Source organism: Lagenorhynchus albirostris, chromosome 15 (genome assembly GCF_949774975.1).
Source record: "Lagenorhynchus albirostris chromosome 15, mLagAlb1.1, whole genome shotgun sequence".
In the NCBI taxonomy this organism is placed as follows: domain Eukaryota; kingdom Metazoa; phylum Chordata; class Mammalia; order Artiodactyla; family Delphinidae; genus Lagenorhynchus; species Lagenorhynchus albirostris.
This window is the reverse complement of record NC_083109.1, coordinates 64,419,876-64,442,826: the sequence shown is the minus strand read 5'-3', so window position 1 is coordinate 64,442,826 and position 22,951 is coordinate 64,419,876. Positions and strand designations below refer to the sequence as shown.

The 22,951-nt window shown below is 41.8% G+C and overlaps 2 non-coding genes across 2 annotated transcripts; both read right to left on the bottom strand.

Moving 5' to 3' along the window:
- Positions 1-12,525: 12,525 nt before the first annotated feature.
- On the bottom strand, positions 12,526-12,632 carry LOC132506573 (U6 spliceosomal RNA). The gene has a single exon (XR_009535894.1). It is a non-coding gene; the product is annotated as a U6 spliceosomal RNA (small nuclear RNA).
- A 7,677-nt stretch (positions 12,633-20,309) lies between these two features.
- On the bottom strand, positions 20,310-20,382 carry TRNAW-CCA (transfer RNA tryptophan (anticodon CCA)). Its single transcript has one exon. It is a non-coding gene; the product is annotated as a tRNA-Trp (tRNA).
- Between the last annotated feature and the right edge of the window lie 2,569 nt (positions 20,383-22,951).

Sequence of the window (22,951 nt, the reverse complement as noted above, 5' to 3'; positions counted from 1 at the left end):
GGTCTGCCATCCCCCACTAGCTGGCTCTAACCGTGATTTGATCACTGGTCTCCTTAACCTTACAGAGAAGTCTATTGGGAACAGCAGGGATTGGCCCCAGCTCCTGTACCTCCCAGGGTCAACCTCTTGTCTATCTCCATTCCCATAGCCATTGCTCAGTAATTTGGGTGAATGCCCCAGTTGGTGGCATGGATGGACAAGACAGGTTGCCCTCAGGCAGTTCCTTAATTACTCAAACCGAACTGGCATTTTTAGGCCTACCAGTTTGTCACCTGCCCCCTCTGACTGATGTACGTCGCACTTGGGAGGCCCCAACAGTTGTAAACAACACTCTCTTTCCAGGAGCACCATGGGCAACCCTGGGACTGTACTTCTTGTGTTTAAGTCAGGCATTGACTTGTCTCCCTCCTGAAAACACCATGACTTGCACCATATGATGGTCATAAAAGATCTTCAAGTATTTAAGAAAATACTGGCCCAACTGCAGGGATCTCTCCAAAATGAGGCTATTTCCAGAATGAAACCTGGCTCATTGTTTTTCACACTTATTATTTTTCACAATTATCCCCAAGAAGGAAGTCATCCAATTGGAATAGATGGTAAGAAACCAGTCCCTGACTTTAGCTAAACTGATCGGTGATACGTCCTCATCCCTGGGAGACATTCAGGTCAGCCTCATCTCACTGGCCAGGGTTGTTATGGTGATGTGATTGCTGTAGGCTTCTTTTCTGCAGGTCACAGTGGAATCTGTGCAACCTCTAGTACCTCCTGCTGTATCTGAACCAATTCCTTGGGCCAAGAGGAAAGGTCAGCACAACAATTTAAGGAGAAAGCCACCTGGCTTCCTAAGAGTGACCCAGATGGTTTATGGGATTTGTTCAGCCGACTGAGTCCACGACCATGGGTGGAGGAACTGCCAAGGACAATACTATTGGTTGGAGTCCTGTTGAGAGTAGCCTTAATTAAGTGCTGTATGAGACAAAGTGAATGGACTTGGTTCTAGCCTTTGTCGGTTAGATGAACTGACGTGGCCACTGGAGTGGCATATTCACGGGAGAATTTGCCAAAAGCCAAGACAGGATAGAAATGAAGGCTGGGTGTTGTTGGGAGACAATTCCCCATGAGTCTCGTGTTTCTGCATGTTTTATGAACAGAACTTTTCAGGACTGTCTTTTTAAGAATGTTTGTATAACAAACAGCCTTGGAAGATTGAGATAGTATCTCTCTCTGGAGCAAAGGGCAAATTAGTTTACTGTCCAGTATAAGAAGGTAATGTCTCAAAAAAGAAGAAAGAGAAGGAGAAGGAGAAGGGGAAGAAGGAGAAGGAGAAAAAAGGAGAAGAAAAAGAAAGTAACGTCTCCCTCTGGGCAAAGTTCAGGCAGGCTTGTTGCTCATTATAAAAGATAAGCGGTGTCTAAGCTCAAGCTTCCTTATCTGCAACACATCCTATTGTGTGTGCCGGGATCCCCTCTCCCTTTTGCATCACCCTTGGGAAATTGGGGCTTGGGGAACTGACACAAATACTGTACACCAACCACTGCTATTGCAGTGAGTGGTAAGGTCCTTTGTCTCTGAGCCGGGAGTCCTGTTTGCTCTGCCAGCATCCATGAAGCTGTGGCAGGCCACCTTGTTCACTTGCAAGTAGAATAAGGTCTCAGGCCCTTCAAAGTCCTTGACAAATCCATCCAGCAGATTTTTTATTGAGAACCTACTCTTTCCTAAGTACTATTGTAAATATTGGGTCTACAGAAATGAACGAAGTGTCTATCTTCCTGAAGCTTCTATTCCAACGGGATGGAATGTGGGAGAATAAATTGGGCATCCTTTATGCAGAGCAGTTTGGCAGAACATATTTAAAAACTTAAAAATGTGCCCAGTATAACTGATTCACTTTGTTATAAAGCAGAAACTAACACACCATTGTAAAGCAATTATACCCCAGTAAAGATGTTTTAAAAAAATGTATTTAAATAAAGAACTAAAAGGAAGAGAATTAAAAAAAAAATGTGCCCACCTCTTGAGCAATTGTAAGAATTCATCCTAAGGAAATCATCAGACAAGTACACACAGAGATATGTACCCAGGGATATTTATCATAGCACTGCTTGCGGCAGAGTTTTCTAAACTTGTCTCATTCAAGCACTGTGCTCATGGTCTGTGTTATATCCACATACCATACCATCCTACTCTTTTTTTTTTTTTTTTTTTTTGTGGTACGCGGGCCTCTCAATGTTGTGGCCTCTCCCCTTGCGGAGCACAGGCTCCGGACGCGCAGGCTCAGCGGCCATAGCTCACGCGCCCAGCCGCTCCGCGGCATGTGGGATCTTCCCGGACTGGGGCACGAACCCGTGTCCCCTGTATTGGCAGTCGGACTCTCAACCACTGCGCCACCAGGGAAGCCCATCCTACTCTTTTCTTATTCTTCTAACTGACCCAGGACATTTAGTTAAATTAATTTTATTTTAAAATTAAACATTACATGACTACCAAAAAGCTAGTTACACTGTTTCTAATAAATATATAATATATAAGCAAATATATATAATATGTATACAAATAAATATATAACTATTTAAGTGTTTAAGAATTCATCAATGTACTATCCAAATTCACATTGCATTACTCCAGTTACTTGTATCACATTATGGCAAATTACTGCTTTTTAACATCAAAAAGTTGGAAACAACAGCAACAGTTAAACAAATTGTAGTGTATTTGTATAAATCAAAGGAATGTTAGCAGGCATTGCAAGTGATGATATAATGTATATTTATTGTCGTGGAAAAATCCTTATGATAAAATATAAATTGAAAGCAAAGCAGATCCAAAATAATATATATTATACATATTTCATGTATTTATTTTTATACATGTGTATAAAATATTCTAGAAGCATTTATTATCATTGAGTGATTGGAAACATGGGTAAATTTTAATTTCTTTTGGTTTCGCTAAAAAGAACCTTAGTTTGGGGGTTTTTCTTTTAAGACTAGAGAGAAGTAATTCACTAGGTTTATATGCTCTGAGGGAAAATATGATGTCTGTATTGATCTAAACACCAATTTTTCTATAGTATTAGTTTCAATAGATTGCCAAGTAATTGAATAGAGTTGGAAGAAACACTCTTGAAAGTTAATAAACTTGAAATATGAAATTAACAAACCTGGTGGATCAACTTACTCTTCAACCTCAAATGTATAATAAATGACTGAAAACACTGCAGGAAGGAAGGGTATGTATCTTCATAGTTTCTATTAGAAGTAGCACATAAAGTCACAGAATATTCAAGCTTGAAAAACAACTCATAAAGTTATTCTACTGCCACCTGGACATTGGAAAAATGCAGAAATTGAGACTCACTCATATTGGTTGATACATCCAAAGTCACACATTTGCATTAGTGGCAGAGAGAAAGACAAGAACCCAGGTGTCTTGGGCCCCAGCTTAGTGGGAAGGAGTGAGTTGTTGTGAAATGAATGTATTATGTCCAAATCTCAATCCTGTTATATCCTTATATCCTGGCTGAGGCAACTTGGATGAGTTAATTTAACTTTTTGGAGCCAGGATTTCCTCATTTTTGAAATGGGAATATTGCTTATCACAGAGAATTTTTGTGAGATTTCAACAGCATGGCAGACACTGCAGGCTGCCTACCCAATGTCCATTACCTCTCCTTCCTGAAAGGACCCCGATTTTGTTTGGGGGAAGCAATGGGCCTTTGTAAGCATACTCATCTCCATGATGGAAGTGACACAGTTTCTGTCAATGACTAATAAGCTGAGGGTTTCTGGGAAAGCTTTTGCCTTATGAAATCAGGCTCTGTCCCTTCCTGCTTCCTGCTTGTTCCTGCAGACCATGCAAATGTAGGGCTGGAAGTGAGTAGCCACGTCCCAGTCAGGGAAACTTATGCACACAGGCAGGCTCCAACATGCTGAAGATGGTGAAGAGGAATGAGAAAAGGCCTGGGATGGCACTGTCATTGAACAGCCTCACCAGCCGTGGGCTGCCTGCTTCTAGACTTCCTATGGCAGAAAAAAAAAATCCCCATTTAGCTAACCTATAGAGGTATATTGGCAGGTTGGTCCCAATTATTTCCTGTTCTGTGGTGAAATTAACCATCTACACTCTTGGCCTCATGAAGGGCATCCTTCCCCATGTCCTAACTTTGGGCTTGGTCAGGTGACTTGAATAGGCTATTGAGATATTGACCAATGAAATGCATGCTTGTGTAGCTGGGCTTGCTCTCTTAAGCCTCTGACATCTCCTTGGAAGAATGTGCCTCAAGAAACCTGCTTGTCTCAGAAGAGATGTGGGAAGCAGGATTTAACCAAACTCATGAACTGGTGCTAAGCCCAACCTAGAACAGTCAACTCCAGCCAATCCACAGATGTATGAGCAAGAAAAAAAAAATGTTTACTATCATAAGGCCACTGAGATTCCGGGATTGTTTGTTATCCAGCAATAACTGATGAATACATCCCAGTCAAGTATTCTCTTACTCATACCCAAAAGCATTCTTAACAAATATAAACGAGGCAATACATGAAGAATGCCAGGTACCTATTGGATGTTTAATAAAGATCAGTTGTTTTCTTTTTACTTTCCACACAGTATCATTTCTGGAAAAGGAAGAAATTTCTTTGAGTGTTAGTTGACCTTTAGTTTTGGTCTGTGGCTCTTTCAGTGGGTTTTCACCTCAGATTCAACTATTTCTATTGTGTTTATTTTTCCAATATAACATTATTCCAGACTGCAAAAAATAAATTAAAACAAACCCTCAGCAACATGGGCCATGGACTTAAAATTCAAAGAACCAAGATTTCTGGGATGGGATTAATAACTACAGCCAGAAGATTTACAGAAAGCATCAAAATGCTGACTTTTTTTCAGTCATGAGAAGCAATAACTTAAATCAGCCTGTGAACTTCCTCATTTATTTTATTTTATTTGTAACTTTTATGTGTGTACTGAGACCATAATACAAGGTGACTGCTATGTAATGGTCTCTTGCTGCTTGTGAATGCCCAGGCCAAGCCACAGAGATTATTCTCATAGCAGGAGACATTGATCTCTTGACACTGTCCAGTTACTGTGACTGTGCCTATTATACTAGGTGACTGAGGGGGCTGAAGTACACTTGACTTCAGGGTCCTGTTCCTGGGCAGCTGCCCTTTCAGGAGCTCCAGAGATAGAGCTGTTGTGTTTGTGTAAGCTGAACTGCTAAGTCAAAAGCAGGCTAGAGCCTCAACTTGCTACTTAGTATGGTCCAAGGACCAGCAGCATCTGCATCACCTGGGAACAGGTTAGAAATGCAGAATCACAGGAGCAGCCCCAGCCCTACTGACTCAGAATCTGCATTTTAACAAGATCTCCAAGTGAGTCTTTTTTTTTTAATTTTAAAAATTGAGATATAATTCACATAAGTTCACACTTTTAAAATGTACAATTCTGTGGTTTTTAGTATATTCGAAAAGACGTACGTCCATCTCCGCTATCTAATTCCAGAATGTTTTCATTGCCCCCAAACAAACATCACTCCCATTAGCAGTCATTCCCCACTGCCCCCTCCCCCAGTCCCTGTCAACTACTCTATAGATTTGCCTACTCTGGACATGTCACAAACATGGAGTCAAACATTCTGTGGCTTTTTTTGTCTGGCTTCTAACCCTTGGAAGGGTTAGATGAAGGGTTAGAAGGGTTAGATGAATCTTTTCAAGGTTCTTCCATGCTGTAGCATAAATCAATACTTCATTCTTTTTTATGGAAGAATGATATTCCATTGTGTGTATAACATTTTTTCATCCATTCATCAGTTGATGGACATTGGGGTTGTTTCCACATCTTGGCTATTATGAATAACGTTGTGTACAAGTTTTTATGTAGACATATGTTTCCACTTCTTCGGAGCATATATCTAGGAGTGGATTTTCTGGATCACACGGTGACTGTATATTTAAACTTTTGTACAATTGCCAGACTGTTCCCAAACTAGCTGCACCATTTTACAATCCCACAGCAGTGTTTGAGGGTTTCTCCACATCCTCGCCAACACTTGTTATTGTCTTTTTTTAAAATTGTGGGTAAATATATATATAACATAAAATTTACCATTTTAACTCTTTTTCAGTGTACAGTTCAGTGGTATTAAGTACATTTATATTGTTATGCAACCATCACCACCACCCATCCTTGGATGTTTTCAACTTGCAAAACTGAAATTCCATGCCCATTAATCAATAACTCCCCATTTCCCTCTGCCCGACCCCTGGCAACCACCAATCTACATTTTGTCTCTATGATTTTGACTACTCTAGGTACCTCATATTAGTGGAATTATATAGTATTTGTTTTTCTGTGTGTGTGTCTGACATTTCATTTAGCGTACTGAATTCAAGGTTCAACCATGTTGCTGTATGTGTCAGAATCTCCTTCCTTTTTAAGGCTGAATAATATTCCATTGTGTGCATATACCACATTGTGTTTATCCATTCATCCATGGACAGCCACTTGGGCTGTGTCCACATCTTAGCTATTGTGATAGCTAAACATGGGTGTACAAATATCTCTTAGAGACCTTGCTTTCCGTTCTTTGAAATAATTGAAATTCAGAATTTCAAAAGTGGAATTTCTGGCTCTTTTGGTAATTCTATGTTTAATTTTTTTAAGGAACCACCATACTGTTTTCCATAATCACTGCACCATTTTACATTCCCACCATCAATGCACAAACCTAACAATTTCTCTACATCCCTACCAACCCTTGTTTTTTTCGGTTTTTGTTTGTTTTCCAGTAATAGCAATTGTAATGAGGTGGTATCTCATTGAGGTTTGATTTGCATTTCCCTAATGATTAGTGATGTTGAGTATCTTTTCATGTGCTTATTGGCCATGTGTATGTCTTCTTTAGAGAAATGTCTATTCAAGTCCTTTGTGCATTTTTGAATTGGGTTGTTTTGTTATTATTGAGTTATAGGAGTTCTCTACATATTCTGGATATGAATCCCTTATCAAATATATATTTGCAAATATTTTCTCCCATTCTGTGAATTATCTTTTCACTCTGTTGATAGTGCCTTTTGACACACAAAAAATTTTAATTTCCATTAAGTCCAGTTTGTCTGTTTTCTCTTTTTGCCTGTGCTTTCTTGGTGTCATATCCAAGCAATCAATCTGATGTCATGAAGCTTTTGTCCTATGTTTTCTTCTAAGAGTTTTATAATTTTAGTTCTTATATTTAGATCTTTAATGCATCTTGTGTTAATCTTTTTATGATATTAAATAAGGATTCAACCTCATTCTTCTGCATGTGAAATTCTGTTTTCAGAGTCAGCACAGTATAAAGTGTTCTGTCCTTACCCTTAACCCACTCTCCACATTCAGTACCTTCCTCGGCACTCCAACACTCTTTTTATATCTCCTTCATACTGTTGCAGGAAAATGGGGTGCAACAGGATGGTCATGCCCCAGGTCTGGGTTAAGTCCCTGAGGTGGGCCCCCAAGTGAGTGTCCTTGGCTTCGCACAGGAAAGGATTCAAGAGTGAGCCATGGTAAAGTGAGAGCAGGTTTATTTAGAGAAATACACATTCATAGGCAGAATGCAGTCGATCTCAGAAGGCAAGAGCAGCCCTGGGGTGCTGGGATGATTAGTTTTTATGGGCTGGGCCATTTCATAGTGGGAGGATTACTCCAACTATTTTGGGGAAAGGGTGGGCATTTTCAGAAATTGGGCCACAGTCCACTTTTTGGCCTTTTACGTCAGCCTCGGAACTGTCATGGCGCCTGTGTATTACATGCTAAGGTAGTACAATGAGCATATAATGAACCTCAAGGTCTACTGGAAGTTGAATCTTCTACCATCTTGGGCCTAGTAGGTTCTAACCAATTTTTGTTGTATCTTCAATGGCTGTATCTTTCTTTTAACGGTTGTGCCTCGCCCCCTTTCCTCCTGTCTCAATACCACTTATAAACTTGAATTGTAATTGCCTGTTTAGTTATCTGTCTCCCCAACTAAATTTCAAGCTCAGTGAAGTCAGGAACCATGCATTTCTTGTCCCCCCCCTCCCCTCCCACCCCACCCTCCAGTGTCCACTGCACCTCCAGCCCTTGACCCAGTCTCTGGCATAGAGTAGACAATCAGAAAATATGTACTAGTGTGACATAATAATAAGAAATATATTGGATCTTCGTCCTGGATTACTAAAATCCTTCGAATCTCCTGAGTGATAGGAGTCTTTTGCTATTCGTTAACAAGCCCATTTCCTCACATCTGAGTGTATGCTAATGAGATGATTTAGGATGGGGTCTTTAGATAGCCTCAGGGTGGGGCTCGTTACCCAAAAGACCAAACATATTCATCCCGTGGTATCCATGGGGGATTGGTCCGAGGACCCCTTCAGATACCAAAATCCACCAATGCTCAAGCCCCTTATACAAAATGGTGTAGTATTTGCATATAACCTATGCACATCCTCCCATCTGCTTTAAATCATCTCTAGATTACTTATAATACCTAATACAATGCAAATGCTATATAAATAGTTGGAAATACAATGTAAATGATATGTAAATAGTTGCCAGAACACAGCAAGTTCAAGTTTTGCTTCTTGGAAACTTCTAGATTTTTTTAAAAAATATTTTTGATCCTCAGTTGGTTAAATCTAAGTGTTCTGAACCCAAGGATGAGGACTGACTATCTGTGATTAGAGGGTGAGAACTTTCAGCCCCACCTACGGACCTCCAGGGAGGGAAGGAGGAGCTGGAGATGAGCTGTATAAAGACTTTTACAATAAGATTGAGATTCCATGAGTTTCTGGGTTGGTGAACACACCAAGGTGCTGGGAGGGTGATTCTCCCAGAGAGGGCATGGAAGCTCTGTGCTGCCCTCCCCGCAAACCTTGCCTATGCTTCTCTTCCATGTGTCTGTTCCTGAGTTTTATCTTTTACAATAAATTGGTAAATATAATGAAGTGTATTCCTGAGTTTGAAACAGGAGGGAAGGGGGCAGGGTACAACCTTCAAAAGAATGACATATGTATAGGACATGACAAGAACTGGTAAGAACTAACTAGATTCAAGATGGCAGAAGATTTGACTCCCAGTGGACCTTGAGCCTTGTAATACGTTAGCATAAGCTAAGTGACACACCCACCAGTGCCATGACAGTTCTGAGGCTGACCATCAAAGATCAAAAAGTGGGCAGTGGCCCAATTCCTGGAAATCTCCACCCCTCCCACAAAATAGTTGGAGTAATCTTCCCCCTCATTAGCCTATGAAATTACCCACTGCTCTGAAAGCTGACAACTCCTGGTGCCTTTCTTACCTCCAGAGATGACCCACGTTCTGTCTGTGGAGTGTGTTTCTCTTTGAATAAACCCACTTCTTACCTATCACTTTGTCTCTCACTGAATTCTTTCTGTGATGAGGCATCAAGAGTCTGAGCTTCATTAAGTCCTGAGACCAAGCGTGTGATCTCAGTTAAAAGACCATGGGTTCAAGTCCCAGTCTGGGTTTTGGCTGGGTTTGAGTCCCGGCGTGTGGGTTCAAGTCCAATCTTAGTTACACGGTTTCAAGTTCTGTGAGCCATCCTAGCAAATTATTGAACTTGAGGAGGGAGTTGTGAAAACCCCCAAATTTGTAGCCATTGGTGAGAAGTATGGGTGGCCCAGGCCTTGTGGCTGCCATCTGAAGTGTGGGCAGTCTTGTGGGACTAAGCCCTTTAAGTTGTGGGATCTGATGCAGGTAGTGTTCAAAGAGAACTGAATTGTTGGACACCCAGTTCATGTCAGAGAATCAGAAAACGTGTTGGAAAGAACACCAGGCAGCAAGGCATGTGACAGGTGTTCGGTAAATAGTAGCTATTTTTATAATCATTATTACCAGTCCCCTACTCCAACCTTTGCAAACTTCTTCAGAAGTATCTGAGTGTTTTCCATTTGTCTTTCCTTCTACAATTTTAAGTCAATTTAGACATCTATATTTCTGATTAATGAACCAGAGATAATGATTGAAACTGGAGCCAGATCTTAAAATGGCTCTTTGAACTTTTCTTTTTTTTTTTTTTTGCGGTACGCAGGCCTCTCACTGTTGTGGCCTCTCCCATTGCAGAGCACAGGCTCCGGACGCGCAGGCTCAGCGGCCATGGCTCACGGGCCCAGCTGCTCCGCGGCATGTGGGATCTTCCCGGACCAGGGCACGAACCCGTGTCCCCTGCATCGGCAGGCGGACTCTCAACCACTGTGCCACCAGGGAAGCCCTCTTTGAACTTTTCTGAAATTGCCTACTCCAACACCTTTGGAAGGAAAATGCACCAAAATGATAAAATCAAAGCAATGAAATTCATATCCATTTATTGATTAAAAAAAAAGTAAAGGATAAAAATGCATCTTGAGATTAAAGCAGTCTTCTGAATATGGAAGGGGAGAGTGGGGTGGGGGAGAACATTTGCAGCTAATTTACTTGAATATTTCCTTCCCATCCTTGGCTGCTAAAGATTAAAGCTGTTTTTTAAAGGCAGGACACAAGTGGCTGGGAGAAAATTCAGCATGAAGTTTGCTGGAGACAGCTATAGAGAGTGTAGGGCCATCAACTTGAAGACACTTAAGTGGGACCAGAGGAGCAGAGATTTCATTCAACTCAAGGCTGGATTAAGCCCTTCCTATACTGCAGCATGCAATGCTGTGTGTCCTCCTGAGGTGAGGCACTCTGATGGGCATACCACCTCTGAAGGGTTCTTGCCCCAAAACAATTAGCCTGAATCCAATCAAGCCTCTAGAACTAACTTCCAGTTTGTCAGAAAGACAGGGTAGGAAGTCACCATCAGGAAGAAGCAAGAAAATTCAGAAGGTGAGACATATTTGAAGACAACTGGCCTGAGGCTTTTAAAAGTCAATGTCACTGGGACTTCCCTGGTGGTCCAGTGGGTAAGACTCGGAGCTCCCAATGCAGGGGGCCTGGGTTCAATCCCTGATCGCGGAACTGGATCCCACATGTGTGCCGCAACTAAGAGTTTGCATCTGCAACTAAAGATCCCGCATGCTGCAACTAAGAAGTCCACATGCTGCAACGAAGATCCTGCATGCCTCAACTAAGACCCGGCACAGCCTAAATAAATAAATAAACAAACAAATAAATAAATAAATATAAAAAACGTTAATGTCATTCAGTTCAGAAAGTTCATTGTTAATTTAAAGAAGCCCTACTGGTCTTTTATGTTCTATCCTGCAGCTTTACTGAATTTGCCTATTAATTCTAATAGTTTTTTGGTGAAGTCTTTAGGGTTTTCTTCATATAGGATCAAGAACAGTACAGTTAAAAATGGTTAAGGGACTTCCCTGGTGGTCCAGTGGTTAAGACTCCACGCTACTACTGCAGGGGGCATGTGTTCGACCCCTGGTCAGGGAACTAAGATCCTGAATGCTGCAAGGCGTGGCCAAAAAAAAAAAAAAAAGGTTAAGATGGAAAAATTTATGCTATGTATATTGTACAAAAATTTTTTAAAGTGAATGTCAATTAAAAAAAAGATGGAAAGAGATGAATGGACAGTTTTGAATAAAAAGGGACTAAAAAGACAATACAGGCCAAATATGAATTTTAATGGCATCCTGGTTTGAGAAAACAAAACAGTCATAAAACGCATTCTGAAAGACACCTGGGGAAATTTGAATGTGTACTGAATATTAGATGACAGTATAGAATTACAGTTAATTTCTTTGGCTATGATAATGTCATCGACATTGTATAGGCGAATGTCTTTATTCTTACAGATGTATGCTGAAGTATTTAGAGATCAACTGTCCACAGTGTCTGCAACTTACTTGCAAATGGTTCAGAAAAATATGTAAAATAAAGGAAAATAAATAAACAATAGAGAATAAAATCGACAAAATGTTAATGATTGTTGAATCCAGGTGGAAGGTATACTGGTGATCATTCATTGCACCTTTAGGGATGTTTGAAAGTTTCCACAATAAGATGATAGGATAAAATGATTGTGATTCCTCTCTGTCCTTTTTCTTATGTAATTCAAAATGGAAACAAAACTAACAGCAAAGACAGCTAAGTGTGGAGGTGGGGAAGGGGGGCAGCGGAAAGCACCAGGGATTTTTAAGGCAGTGAAACTCTTCTGTGTGATACTGAAATGTTGGTTACATGATGTTATGCATTTGTCAAAACCGATAGAACTGTACACCTCAAAGAGTGAACCCTCAAATGAGTTATGAACTTTAGTTAATAATAACGTACCGATATGGGGTCATCAGCTGAATCAAATGTATTACACCAATGCCAGTTTCTTTTTTAAAAAAATTAAAATTTTTATTGAATTAAATTTTATTAAAAAGGTAGAATTATGGGGTCAATAATTTCTGGTCTTAAAATTTGCTTGCTGGTTAATACTTAACAACGAATAAAAATACGAAAAGATCATTCTATCTTCTCCAGCTAATTTAGTTGTGTAAGGCCCAGAGTCAGTTTTAATGTCTTCAGCAAAAATGCTTCCAACAAAAATGCTTGAAACTCATTTCTCTTAAAAATGTGGAACGTTTCACGAATTGGTGTGTCATCCTTGCACAGGGGCCATGCTAATCTTCTCTGTATCATTCCAATTTTAGTATATGTGCTGCTGAAGCGAGCACCCAATGCCAGTTTTTAATAACAGGGGAAACTTAAGGAAGAGAGAATATATGGAAACTCTCTGTGCTTTCTGCTCAATTTTTCTATAAACCTGCTGTTTCTGTAAAACTGCTGTAAAAAATAGTCTGTTAACTGAAAAAGCAGCAACAACCATGGTACAGTTAAGCTTGAAAAGTAAAGTAATAAAAAAGAAAAATGAAGGTTAAATAATAATCTGAGAAGTTAGTAGTCAGAAAAGTATTGCATAATTATAAAATATGGGCCACAAATTCAGTGCAGACCTTCATGGAAGCTAGGCAAAGAGGGAGAGAAAATTTAAAAACATACATCTGCTCAATAGAGGTTAAGATTGTATTTGGAAGGAAGGGAAGAACTATGAAAGAAATCTTTCCTGCAGATCCTAATTTTTTAAAAGTTAATAATGAGGGCTTCCCTGGTAGTGCAGTGGTTAAGAATCTGCCTGCCAATGCAGGGGACAAGGGTTCAAGCCCTGGTTGGGGAAGATCCCACATGCCGCAGAGCAACTAAGCCCGTGCGCCACAACTACTGAGCCTGAGCTTTAGAGCCCACGAACCACAACTACTGAAGCACGCGACCCTAGAGCCTGTGCTCCACAAGAGAAGCCACCTTAATGAGAAGCCCACACACTGCAAAGAAGAGTAGCCCCCGCTCGCCGCAACGAGAGAAAGCCTGCACACAGCAGCGAAGACCCATCGCAGTCAAAAATAAATAAATAAAATTTTTAAAAAAGCTAATAACGAGTTATATAATTGTTCATATCCTCAGTATTCCTAAAATTTATTCAAAAGCAAGTTTCATGTGTCAAGTATTACAAATACAATTGAGAACATAATAATAATAAAAACCCTAGACAGTTATAAGATAAAGGAGCACTAGGGGTGTAATGTACAACATGATAAATATAATGAACATTGCTGTGTGTTATGCATGAAAGTTAAGAGAGTAAATCCCGAGTTCTCATCACAAGGAACAGATACTTTTTTCTATTTCTTTACTTTTGTATCTGTATGAGATGATGGATGTTCACTAAGCTTACTGTGATAATCATGTCATGATGTACGTTAGTCGAATCATTATGCTGTACACCTTAAACTTGTACAGTGTTGTATGTCGATTACATCTCAATAAAACTGGAAGAAAATTAAATGACATAAAAAAATAAATAAAACAGGAAATATGGGCTTCCCTGGTGGTACCGTGGTTAAGAATCCGCCTGCCAATGCAGGGGACATGGGTTCAAGCCCTGGTCCGGGAAGATCCCACAGACCATGGAGCAACTAAGTCTGTGCGCCTCAACTACTGAGCCTGCGCTCTAGAGCCCACGAGCCACAGCTACTGAGCCTGCGTGCCACAACTACTGAAGCCCACGTGCCTAGAGCCCGTGCTCTGCAACAAGAGAAGCCACCGCAATGAGAGGCCCGCGCACCAAAACGAAGAGTGGCCTCCGCTCACTGCAACTAGAGAAAGCCCGCGCGCAGCAACAGAGACCCAACACAGCCAAAAATAAATAAATAAAATAGATACAACATTAAAGAAATAAAAATGTTTTTAAAAATTTCTTCTAAATTCTTCTAAAAAAATAAATAAATATAAAATAAAATAGGAAATAAAAAACCTAGACAGCAAGAGGAACGTAAGGAAGTCCAACAAAATCCTCATTTCCTCTATTTTCTCAGAATGATGACCTCATTGCTTTTATTCAACTATCACATATCAAAATCTTTCCAAATAATTTGGGGGTGGTTCCCCTCTTTCACTACCAGCCCTAAGGTCCATTGGGTAATCCAACCCCGATACGGTTCTTTTCTTGCGCAAACATTTATTTGCTCAACAAGTATTGACCTTTTGATATCTGCCAAGTGTCAGGCGTTGTATTTGGTTCTGAGATGACAAAGGTTAAAAACTAAAATTTCTGCCCTCAAGGAATTTACACAGTGGGGTGGGGGATGGGGAACTGACCAGCAAATCTCACCCTAGTGTAAGGAGCCCAGAATAATTGATCCGGTAAGAGGAGGGGATCATGGCAGTCAGGACGAGGCTTCCCCACCCAGGCAGTGACTCACTGAGGCTTGAAGGAGAGGAGCTACCTGCCAAGTTAAGCGAGGGGAGAGAGGGAGAGCAAAGAGTGCTGTTGCCTGGCGTGTTCATGGTTAGAGTATAGGCTGGGCCAGATTTAAATCTGGGAAGGTGGGCAGGGACCAGGTCTGGGAGGCTCCAGAAAGACTCTTCTCGTAGGTTTATTATTTATTTATTTATTTATTTATTTTGGCCGCGTGATGTGTGAGCAGGATCTTAGTTCCCCAACCAGGGATGGAACCCTGTGCCCCCTGCTCTGGGAGCGCAGAGTCTTAACCCCTGGATAGCCAGGGAATTCCCTTCTCTTAGGTTTAGACTCTAATCTGAGGGTGGCTGGAAGGTCACTCTGCAGGGGCATCTCCTGGTCAGAAATGGGTTTTTCAGGGGAGTGTCCCCTGGCTGTTTTGGAGGAGACCAGACTGAAGGCAGCTAGACCAGTTCTGGGCTGTTGCTGCAACGAGGGCCTGTCCCAGGAATGGAGCCAGAAGAAGGGGTGGATTCACCAGGCATTCTGGAGTAGAAACAACAGAACTTACTGACAGATTATTGGTTGGGGAGAATGAGAAGGAGGTAGGCTGACTCCCACGGTCCAGGCTGGGCACTGGGGGGACCCTGGGCGATAAAGCCAGGTGAAGAGCTGTAGAAGGAAGCGGGGGAGGTGGCCAGTAGATGTGGGACACATTGAGTCCCAGGGGTCTGTGGGTGTCCAGGCAGAGATGGCATGTCAGCTGCTGTGTGTGCAGGTCTGGAGTTCTAAAGAGAGAGTGGGGCTGGGATAAGACCAGAGAGTGTGCTGTGGGCTTGAGTATCCAGGCAGGGGACTGTGATAGGACCACACAGGCCCTTTCTCAGCAATGTGTGTTCACACCATCAGCAGTTACTGACCAGGCCCCCTCTGTGTGCCAGGCCCTGTCCAGGAGATGGAGGTTGTGGAAATAGACAAAGACCATCCAAAGGAGAACAAAATGAATCTATGTATTCAGAGCTTGCTAGAGCAAGGGAGTCAGCCCTCATCATTTGCCTTTTGGCAGAGACTCAGAAGCAGGCAGAGGAGTGGGAAAGCTTTATAGTTAAAGAAAGGGGGGGGGGATGAGAGAAGGAGCCAGGTGTGTCCGATTGGAGGCTGTTGGCACAGGGAAGTTGGAGGTAGGCTAACTAGAAGCAGGGCATCCTGTGTGATTGGTTAAGCATGAACGTTTGGCTTTCTCTGGTTAGTCCCTCTAGTTAGAAGAGGGGACAAAAATTAGGGAAGCTGTCAGTTATGAATCAAGTCCTGGTCATTTGGGGCTGATGGTACAGGGGTTATTATTTGGCTTCTGGGCTGGCTGCTGAGGACGGTGGTCCTCCAAGTCTGACTTAGAGAGAGCAGGCTGGCTTCCTAGGCTGGTTACTTGCGATAATGGATTGGTTTCCTGGGCTGGTTGCTGCAGATTGTGAGTCAGAGTTCTATTTTTATATGTGGTCTGGGCATTGTCTGTTTGTATATTCAATCTCTCAAGGTACAGCAATGAACATACCTACAGTCCTGGCCCTCATGGCCCTTGCATCCAAGGAGGTAAGACAGGTATTATGCAAGCAAGCAAATGCATTATCAAGACCCTTTTCATCCAGGTCTCAGTCCTTTTACTGTTCATCCAGCTCATTTTTTTTCAGACACTTAGCACTGTCTGAAAGCGTCTTGATACTAGAACTCCTGACAGATTTTCATGTACATGAATGTTCATCACCGCACCGGTCACACTAGCCCTAAAATGGAGACAACCCAAATGTCTATCGGTGGATGAATGAATAAACAAAACATGGGATATCCATACAATGAAATATTATTTAGCCACCAAAAAAAATGAAGTACTGATACATGCTACAGTACAACACAGATGAACCTTGAAAACACCATGCTAAGTGAAAGAAGCCAGGTACACAAGACCACATACTATATGATGTCACTTGAATGAAATATCCAGAATAGACAAATTCATGGAGAGAAAAAGCCAATTAGTGGTTGCTAGGCAATGGGGTGAGGGGGAGAATTGGAAATGAGTGCTTAGTGGGTACCAGGTTTCTTCTGGGGATGAGGAAAAAGTTCTGGAACTAGATAGTGGTTATGGCTGTACAACATTGTGAATGGTACTTAATGCCACACAACTGTACACTTTAAAATGGTTAAAATGGTAAGTGTTAAGTTATGTGTATTTTAAGTGTATGATCAGTTCTGAGGATTTAATTAGATTATAAATACGTACAGCCAAGTCTTTTATTTGGCCAACTTTGATCAAACAGAGGAAAATTCATTTTGGGGGGAAATTGACAATGTCAGCTTCTAGATAATTAATAAACTTCCAATGTAAAATATAAAGTGATATCCTAGAAAAGACAGTTTTCACTCTGTATGGACAGTTCACTTCCTAATCAAACTAAATTATTATTAATGCTAAATGGGTGATTATTTCCAAGGCTTTTATACGATAACAAAGCCAATAATAGTGTCGAGTAAAAAGGTGATTTTGTATTTGATAAATATTGCAGTTTTTACACTTAAAAGATATCTAGGGCTTCCCTGGTGGTGCGGTGGTTGAGAGTCCGCCTGCCGATGCAGGGGACGCGGGTTCGTGCCCCGGTCTGGGAAGATCCCACGTGCCGTGGAGCGGCTGGGCCCGTGAGCCATGGCCGCTGAGCCTGCGCGTCCGGAGCCTGTGCTCCGCAACGGGAGATGCCACACAGTGAGAGGCCCGCGTACCGAAAAAAAAAAAAAAGATATCTAATGTAGAACAATAACTCCACTTGAATTGCCGCAAAGTGATTTTAATGACATAGTAATGTAACCTCTTTAGGAGAAGAGCAATGAACTTTTTTTTTTTATAGTTAAGGACCCCTGGCTCTTTTTCTGTTATTCATTGAAAAACACTATCAATCTCAAAGAGGGTGATTTTCAGTCTCCCTCTTCTGTTGGGTACAATGTATTGTGCGCTTTCTCAGCTCTAGGCTGGAGGCTGAACATAGTCACCTTGTAGACATCATCACAGTCCCCTGCAGGGTAAGATTTCTTCTCTGCATTTTACAGAGAGCTGATGGAATTTGCCCAAATTCTCTCTGATAGCTAATAATAGATACAGGGTTCAAACTTAGCTTTCTTTGATTCTAAATCTTATTCTTTTAATCAACAAACTTGTAACAAGTGACAGGTAGTAAATATCTGAGGCTTTGTGACCACACAGTCTGCTGTTGTGGCACAAACGTAGCCACATACAGCACATAAGCAAATAAGCATGGCCATGATCCATGTACCAATATGACACTGAAATTTGAATTTTATGTAATTTTTCATGTGTCATGAAATATTCTTCTTTCACTTTTCCCCCGCCAGTTTCAAAATGTAAAAACCATTCTTAGCTTACAGGCCATACAAATACAGGCAGCGAGCCAGATTGGGCCCAAGAGCTATAGTTCACTGACACCTGCTCTTAATCCCTGCAAGGTCCCCAAATCCAATGTCTGCAGTGGACAGGGAGATAATAAAGTGAGTGAAAAAGGCAGGGCAAGACATTAGGGGTTAGAGGGGACTGTGGCCCAGTATTGCTATTGCTTCCGGGTTTTCAAAGGAAAGAAGCTGGAAATTTAGGTTTGTATTTGCAATCTCCCTGTTTCAGTATTAGCAGTAAATTCAAATTTCTGAAAGAAAATAGTGTCGTCAATCAGATATGGCCCACAGGACTTGGTGGTCCAGTGGGTAAGACCTCTGGTGGTCCAGTGGGTAAGACTCCACGCTCCCAATGCAGGCAGCCCGGTTCAGTCCCTGGTCAGGGCACTAGATCCCACATTCATGCCACAACTAAGGGTCCACATGTTGCAACTAAGAAGTCCACATGCCACAACTAAGAGTCCGCATGCTGCAACTGAAAAAAAAAAAAAAAGATCCTGCAGGCCACAACTAAAGGTCCTGTGTGCCACAACTAAGACCCAGTGCAGCCAAAATAAACAAACAAACAAATAATAAAGATATGGCCCACAGGTCCCCTTTATTGCAACCTCTTCACTGTGATTGAATGGATTCTCCACACTGGCTACTCTTGGGAATCACTTTGGACTAAAAATAAAACCACCACCAAGATGTCTGGGCCTCACCCCCAGAAATTGGATTTAAATGGTCTGCAGTGGGGCAACTGGCTATTTTTAAAGCACCCCAGCTGATTCTGAAATGTAGCCACTAATGCCTCCTTCAGCCAATTACACATTCTCCTCCCCAGAGCCCTGTACATCCATCCTGGAGGAAGGCAGATTTACAGCTGCTCTTGGTGAAAAGTCACCCCATTTAACCTACTCCTGTGGTTGCCCCAAAGCTGCTGCGTATAAACACCACTGCCGTAAAGGACTGGAGTTCTTTTCTTGCACATTAATCCTTCTACTTGTTAGATACAAACACCAGCTCTTCTTGTCAGGACTGAGGGGTCAAGTGATAGTGACCCCCGGCCAGTGAAGCAGGAGGGCACAGGGCACCAGGCGTGGGGCTGACTTGGGAAATAGTCTGATGGCAATATTTTCTGCACAGTGCCCTGCTCCGTTTAGAAACCCAGGGGCCTTGAACCCTGGCTACAGTCACAGGAGTCCCACTCGCAGATGTAGGCCACTGCCTGTCTCAGAGGCCTTTGATAGCTTCCTTTGTTCTTCACCTTGGCCCAGGTGGTCTGGTCCACCGTATCAGTCAGGATTCAACACAGAAACACAATGGGTCATGGGATAGGAGATTCATCCTAGGGATTAGACCTTACAGAGCTATAGGAGGAGCGGGGAGGGGACAGTCCAGGAGGGAAAATGCAGGATCAAAGGAGGCACTAGCCAGTCCCTCTGGGAAGCCAAGCACATTCAGTCACCAAAGTAGGACAGCCAAGGGAAGGCCCTCTGGCAAGTTGTACCTCTGTCAGTGCCACCACCAAACACCTGCTGGGACAGAGCAGGAGGCAGAGCAGAGGAGAGCAAGCTCAGATGGAACCTCTGGGCATCTCTGCATCTTATCAGCCACTGCATCTGACCATAGTGACTTTCAGTGATGGTGATTGCTGCACTTGCACTTGCCTCTTTCTGCCAAGTCTTAAAGGGAAGAGGAGTCTAGGAAACATTTCCAGCTGAGTCAAGTTGACACAATACAGACCACACATCCCTGCCCACCTCTCTTGCCTCTTCTTGCCATCATCCTCTGTGATGGTTCATTTTAAGTGTTGACTGGGCCACAAGATGCCCAGATACCTAGTTTGACATTATTTTGGCAGTATCTGTGAGGGTGTTTCTGGGAGAGATTAGCATTTGAATGGGTAGACTGAGCAAAGCAGATTGCCCTCCCCAGTGTGGGTGGGCCTCATCTAATCAGTTGAGGGCTTGAATAGAACAAAAGATGGAAGAAGGGAGAATTCCTTTTGTTTTTAAACAATCCTTTATTTTTTAATATTTATTTATTAGGTTGCACCAGGTCTTAGTTGCAGCATGTGTGATCTTCGATCTTCATTGCAGCATGCAGGATCTTTAGTTGTGGCATGTGGGATCTTTTAGCTACAGCATGAAGACTCTTAGTTGTGGCATGTGAGATCTAGTTCCTTGACCAGGGATCGAACCTGGGCCACCTGCATTGGGAGCATGGAGTCTTACCCACTGGACCACCAAGGAAGTCCCGGAAGAAGGGAAAATTCTTGATCCCTACCTGGCTGCTTAATCTGAGGCATCAATCTTCTCCTGCCCTTCACCTGGGACTTACACCATTGACTCTACTGGTTCTCAGGCCTTCAGGATGGACTGGAACCACACCACCAGCCTTCATGGGCTTCCAGCAGATTGTGGGACTTTTCAGCCTCCATAATTTCTTCATATATATATATATATATATATATATATAAAATTTATTCTCTTTCTCTGGAGGACCCTAATACATCCTCTTTTCTATATCACTCTTCTTTCAGTTCCCAGAAGTCTCCAAGTTCTTTCCCACCTCAAGGACCTTTTACTTCTAGCTGAAATATTATTCCCCTCACCACCTCCTTGCCTAGCTCCTTTTTCCTCATCCTTTAGAGTCAAGCTAAAGTCATTTTCCCTGGACTTCCAATATAAATTATCTTCCCGTTATTTTTCTCTTATATACAACTTGAGGATGTATATACACAACAAAGAGACGAGTCTCAACACACAGCTTGGGGTGTATATTTACTTGTAACATCTCTTTCTTGTGCCAGCTCTGAAGCTCTTTGAGGACAGGGATCGTGTCTATTTTGTTCTTCAGTGTAAACCCAGTGCCTGGTGTGTTGTAGCTCCCAAAACATATCTATTAAATGAAAGAACATAGTCATTTTCAAGGCCAATGTTTGATATAGTATTTTAGAGAAAAAAAATAGGTCCCTTGCCTAATACATGGCTTCATTTTGCTATACAATTTATGGTCGACACAGTATAATTTATTATAATTTATTATAATTCATTATACAGAGCAACAAAAAATACAATACTTAAAGTGTCTGCCAGGAGGCAAAAATTAGCCATACCACCCACTAACTCTGGGAGACTCCATAGACTTGGAAAAACCATTGGAAGCAACTGCTAAAACTTTGTTTGTGATGTGATTAAATAACCAGCTCTCAGAAGGAATTTTAATGCTCATCGTACAAGGTCCAGAAAGTTTCTGTGGCATAATGGCCCACATACATTCAGAGCTCTACGTGCTTCTTTAATGTCTACATCATTTTCTCTGTGAGAAAGAATGATTTATCTTTAGTTTGCTTAAAAATTTTTTTCCAAAAATTCCAGACAATCATTATCTCAGTGATAGCAGAGCTTTCTACTATAGTACATGAGCTAACGAACACAAAGAGGTTTGTGGAATCCCTGAGACATAGTGCATGCTTAATAAATGATACTTTCCTTCCCACATCCCTAGGGATATTTTCTTCTAAGGATTAAACAAACTTGCAATAAGTAGTAAATAAATCCTAGAGATCTAATGCATAGTATAGTGAATGTAGACAACAACACTGTATTATGATCACCAAACTGGCTAAGAGACTAGATCTTAATTGTTCCAACCACTAAAAGGAAATGATAACTGTGTGATGTGCTAATTACTGCTACAATAGCAATCATATCACAATACCTAAATGTATCAAATCAACATGTTGTACACCTTAAATGTACATAATGTTATATATCAAATGTATCTTAATTTTTTTTAAAGTGCTATTTAACTCAGACTACTGATTATGAAAATGTCTCTGAAAGAAAATAGATAGGTAAGTAAAGGAATTTTCTTTGGGGAAGATAAAAGTGAATATTTAAAAAGAGCTGCTGGGCCTTACCTCTGCTCTATCTTGAAGCTTAGCTATAAATCTATAGCATGCTTCTTTCTTTCTTCCTTTTTTAATTTAAAAAGCTGGAGAAAACATTAAATTTGGAAAATAACTCTTTGGAGTAAGGAGCTCAGTGTTTTCGGGGACAGTCCTGGACGTTGAACATTCTCCCATCTGGTCCCCATAGGAGAATTCTCTCTTCTTCTGCCACATCTCAGCATCCCTGTGGTTATAACTGAGCTCTTCCACTCTTTACATAAGAACCAGGCTAGCTAAACCATCTCTATGGAATGGGATCATGGGCTTTTCCTGAGGCAAAGGTGGATGTTCTACCACTGTCTGGACTTGGTGGGCGATCTGCAGCTTAAACAGGTGCAGCATTCATCCTCTGCATCAGCATCACCTCTCTGAGGATGACGCCACCACCCTCTATTCTAGAGGGTTACAACTGGCCTGAACTATGGCAAAGGGGGTCATCCACATAGATTGGACAGATTGGAGAGCTGGTAAGTCTTGTGCCATGAAGCAGGGGCCATAGGCTGGATGTAATGGGTGGACAGTCCTCTCCAGGTGGCAAGAGAAGGACAGTCAATGCAACTTCCAAGCACTGGTAATTTATGCTTCCTTAAGTGCTTACTTAAGTGAAGATTAATGTCTCCCCTTAGTGACACAGCTCTGTGTTCCTTCTCAGCCCACAGACAGTGGCTCTCAAAGTGTAATCCCCAGACCAACAGCATCGACAGCACTTTGTTAGAAAAGCAGATTCTCGGTCAGTCCCCACCCAGACCAACTGAGACCCTTCAGGGTGGGGTCCAGCAATCTGAATGTCTTAACAAACCCTCCAGGTGACCCTGATGTGCACTAAAGTTTGAGAACTACGGCTCTAGTCTAGGGCAGTGCTTCCC